At 34.5% G+C, this 4,851-nt stretch overlaps 1 long non-coding RNA gene across 1 annotated transcript; it reads left to right on the top strand.

Annotated features, from left to right (window-relative positions):
* The first annotated feature begins 3,537 nt into the window (after nt 1–3,537).
* Nucleotides 3,538–4,505, top strand: LOC140851936 (uncharacterized). The gene is made up of 3 exons (XR_012134757.1): nt 3,538–3,657; nt 3,745–3,842; nt 4,340–4,505. It is a non-coding gene; the product is annotated as an uncharacterized lncRNA (long non-coding RNA).
* The last annotated feature ends 346 nt before the right edge of the window (nt 4,506–4,851 follow it).

Below are 4,851 nucleotides of genomic sequence, written 5' to 3'. Positions count from 1 at the left end.
GCAGTTGATGTCGAGGACGGAGCCCGACTCCCGTAGGAGTCCGGGCGGAGTCTTCTTGCTGTTGAAGTCGTCGGTGGAGTCCGGTTCCCATAGGAGTCCGGGCGGAGCTTACCAGCAGTCGTTGTTGAGGACGGAGCCCGGCTCCCATAGGAGTCTGAGCGGAGTCTTCCTGCAATCAAAGTTAAAGGCGAAGGTCGGCTCCCGTAGGAGTCCGGACAGCTTACCAGCAGTTGACGTTGAGGACGGAGCCCGGCTCCCGTAGGAGTCTGGGTGGAGTCTTCTTGCTGTTGAAGTCGTCGGCAGAGTCCGGTTTCCGTAGGAGTCCGGTCCGGACAGCTTACCAGCAGTTGACGTTGAGGACGGAGCCCGGCTCCCGTAGGAGTCCGGGCGGAGTCTTCTTGCTGTTGAAGTCATCGGCGGAGTCCGGTTCCCGTAGGAGTTCGGACGCAGTCTGTCTTGCAGCCGTTGGAGTCGAGGATGAAGCCCGGCTCCCGTAGGAGTCCGGGCGGAGTCTACTTGTAGTTGAAGTTGTCGGAGGAGTTCGGCTCCCGTAGGAGTCCGGACGCAGTCTGTCTTGCAGCCGTTGGAGTCGAGGATGAAGCCCGGCTCCCGTAGGAGTCCGGGCGGAGTCTCCCTGCAATTAAAGTCAAAGGAGAGGTCTGGCTCCCGTAGGAGTCCGGACAGGGGCTTACCAATGGTTGGAGTTGAGGACGGAGCCCGGCTCCCGTAGGAGTCCGGGCAGAGGTCGCTTGCGGTTGTAGTGGTTGGCGGAGTCCGGCTCCCGTAGGAGTCCGGACGAAGTCTGCTCGCGGTTGTAGTTGTTGGCGGAGTCCGGCTCCCGTAGGAGTCCGGGCGGAGTTGTCATGTAGTCGATTCCGCTGAGGACTTCGGCTGTGGGTATTTTATACCCAACAATAATGAAAATATTTTCATCATAAATAATCAAGTTTTTACAATGAACTTTTTTTTAGCATAAAAACTATTTATTTATAATAAATTTTTTTTATCATAAATAATGAGTAATTTTTGATTTTTTTAAATTTTTAATTTTTTAACTATTGATAATGAAAATATTTTTATCAAAAATAATCAAGTATTTATGATGAATTTTTTTTATTATAAAAAACTTTTATTTATGACAAAAAAATTTTATCATAAATAATGAGTAATTTTAATTTTTTAAATTTTTGATTTTTAACTATTATGATGAAAATATTTTTAATATAAATAATAAAGTATTTATGATGAAAATTTATTTTCATCGTAAAAAATTTTATTTATGATGAAAAATTTTCATCATAAACAATGAGTAACTTTTGATTATTTTTAATTTTTATTTTTTTAACTATTCATAATGAAAATACTTTCATCATAAATAATCAGGTATTTATGATGGAAATTTTTTTTTTATCTCAAGTACTCAATTATTTATGTTGAAATATTTTAATCATAAATAATTTATAATTTTTTAATTTTTAAATTTTTTTTATTTTTTCTAAATATTGGTGATGATAATTAGGAATAATCTTATTTTTGATGAAAAAATATTTTTCATCATAAATATTTGAATTATTTATGATGAAAATATTTTTATTATGAATATTTAAAAATTTAAAATTAATATAAATTATGTATTATTTATGATAAAAATATTCATCATAAATAATATATATTTATGGTAGAATAATTTTTTCATCACTGATAGGTAATTATTTATGATGAAAAAATTATCATCAATTTTTTTATCATAAATATTTTCATCCTAAAGTCTATCATCTAAGTAGTAGATGATTGGAATTAGTATATGAATTATCTAATAATAATAGTTATTTGGTAAATTTATCATAAAAATTCTATCTTCCTTAAATGAACTCCTAAATTATGATGAAATTTTTAGAACCACAATCAATCGATAAAGGAGGATTTATCAGATGATTTTTAAATTATTCATGACCAAATGATAAGTTATTAACAAGGACGATAACTTATCAAGTGTAGGTCGCTGTATGCCATATACATTGGTTGTCCTTGTAACCAAGTGGTGTGGAGACACTGGTTGGCATCCAGATAAGATGTAGGAGTACATCTGTATTAAACGTGATCAATGTAATACTCTACTGTCAAGAGTAGTTAGCTAAGACCAATGGGTATAAGTGTCTCTCCGACCTAAGATCACCATGGTGACTTGCAAGTAATTCACTGTGCTTTGGTGTCGGACTGCCTGTATTTTTAATATAGATTCGAAAGATTTTTGGGTACAGTCAAGTACTTGTAAAATTAGTGTGTGAGTCAAGATGGGATGGACCACTCTTGATTAACTTTAGGAAGAGAATATCTCGCTGTGTTTCAATTTAGCAAAATCTAGGCCTGGATAATCCTCGTGAGGAGTCACGGGATTTACAAAATTTTGAGACACAATAGAGATGACTTGTATGAGTGATTGACAGCATACTCAAAGTTGTCTTGAGCATTATTGGTCAAAAAGATGAATTATACGATAACCATGGGTCAGGGTTCTTAGAATGTTGCTATGCATACATTCGACCTATCTGACATCGGGAATCATTGCTAGATGGTTACTACGATTGGTACAAGAATTGATTTCTGTGCTACCAGCTTAGGTTCGAACCTATAGGATCACATACATAAGAGGTTGTAACCTAATTAGATGGTTGATCGATGATTGAGAATCGTTCTAAGGTTAAACAATCAATGTGATTGATGTTTGACCTAATGCAAGTGTTGCAGGAGGATCATTAGCAATTGGATTGCTAATTGGCTCAATCTGATTAAGCAATTAGGCTGAGATCAAGTTTAATTGAATATAATTTAATTAAAATTAATTTATATTTAATTAGATTAAGTCTAATTGGTTTATTGGATTAGCCAGTTGCAAGGGAGAATAAGTCCTTGTTTGACTAGGACTTGTATGCACCTAATTCATAATTAAGTTAGGATTTAAATTAAATATAATTTAATCTAATTTAATTAGACTTTTAGTTGGACTAGGATCATCACTTATTAGGTTGTAATTAATTTAAATTGAGTTCAAAGTACTTGATCTAATCTAAATAAGAATCCTAGTTAGACTAGGATTCCATCATCTCTTGTGCCACCTAAGAAACTCAAAGCCCACTCCCACTAATTAATTCTAGATAATTTTCTATGATTTCTATATCTAAGGAAAGTAATCTCATACTACTTATTTTAGAGATTTGAATCAGATTTGATCTGGTTCAATATGAAAATTAATTTGGTTCATTGTGGAAAGTGGTTTAGCCTATTTCTCTTTTTGAAAGAGTCCCTCTTCATAAGGACTCTTCCCTCCCTCTCTTGTGCCAACTTCCCCCATGTTTATCCTTCTTTTTGTTTCCCCTTTTATGGTTATTTTCATGCTATCCATGAAATAAATGAGATAGGGGGCGTCCAAGAGTTGGATGCCCCAAGGACTCCTTGTTAGACTAGGTCTCATGACCTAGTCTGCTATATAAAAGGAGGCCGCCCCATATGCCATGATATAGGAGTCAAAAATTTGTAGAAAATTGAGAGAAATACCAGAGGAGAACGAGGAAGACCTAGGAGGTTTGAGGTACCAAAATCCATGGAGGAGAGTCCTCTAACAAGAGATCAAAAGTTGATGTCTTGTAGAGAAGAAAGGTAAGAGAGAAGATTGTCTTCTCTTATTGGTTTTCTTTCATATTTTTTCCTCTTTGTTTTTGTGTTTTTATGTGATAAAAATATCAGAGAGAAAGAAGGATTACATGGGTGGTTTGAGGTGCCAAAAATCTTGGAGGAAATTCTTCAATCAAGAGATCAAAGGTTGATGTCTTGTAGAGAGAAAGGTAAGAGAGAAGATTGTCTTCACTTATTATTTTTTCTTTCATATTAATATCTCTTTGTTTTATATTTTTTTATATGATAAAAAATTTGAAAGAGAAAAAGGGATGGCATGGTGAATTCATGCTCCAAAAAGTTGGAGCATGGTGATCTTATTTTGAACATGATATGATCATGTTCTGATGGAAGAAGAAGAAGAAAAGAAGGTCTTTTCTTAAGATTTCTTTTAGAACCCTTCTTCTCCATAAATCATGAGATTTTTCTATGAAAAAAATTAGATATCATAAGATCTGAAAACTAAAAAATATCAAGAGAAGAAGATCTTCTCATGTCCTAGCATAGAGATATTTTCAGGATATCAATTGTTGATGTACTGAAGGAGAAGATCTGTCTTCTCTTAGGATCTTTTTCTATTAAATATTAATTTTGATTTTAGAGAGGTCAAAAAGTTTGACTTCTATCATATTCCTCCTCATATTCTTCATCTCTTGAAATATCTAAGAGATCCGAAGAATATTTTTTAGATTAACCATCTGGAGGGATCTGCAAGAAGCTAGCACTTTGAGCGGATCTTCATTCGACGAACCTTCGATTTTATTGTAACCTCATATGGATCACCTGTAGAGATCAGATGCATGTACAACTTCAAAGGCAATAAAAAAAATCAACCATGGAGTTCTCGACCTACATGAAGGTAAGAGATCTGATCTCTTCTTTTATCTAGATATGATCTAGGTTTTAGATCTAAAAATATTTTAGATCTAGGGTATTGATTTGATCAATACCAAATTTTTATTTTTTGATTTATAAATATAATATGACATGTTATAGGTCCTAATTATAGGGTTTAGTAATTTGATTACATGCATTTGTAGATTAAATTGTTTAATTTACATGTTTCGCTACGTTATATTTCAAAAAAATTTTAAAATTCATGCATGAAATCTTGCACCTTTTCCAACAATGGTATCAGAGCATCTAGGTTCTTTTATAATATATTCATAATTATATTAA

The sequence above is a fragment of the Elaeis guineensis genome, chromosome 10 (genome assembly GCF_000442705.2).
Source record: "Elaeis guineensis isolate ETL-2024a chromosome 10, EG11, whole genome shotgun sequence".
Classification (NCBI taxonomy): Eukaryota; Viridiplantae; Streptophyta; class Magnoliopsida; order Arecales; family Arecaceae; genus Elaeis; species Elaeis guineensis.
This window is presented reverse-complemented; position numbering and strand designations above follow the sequence as displayed.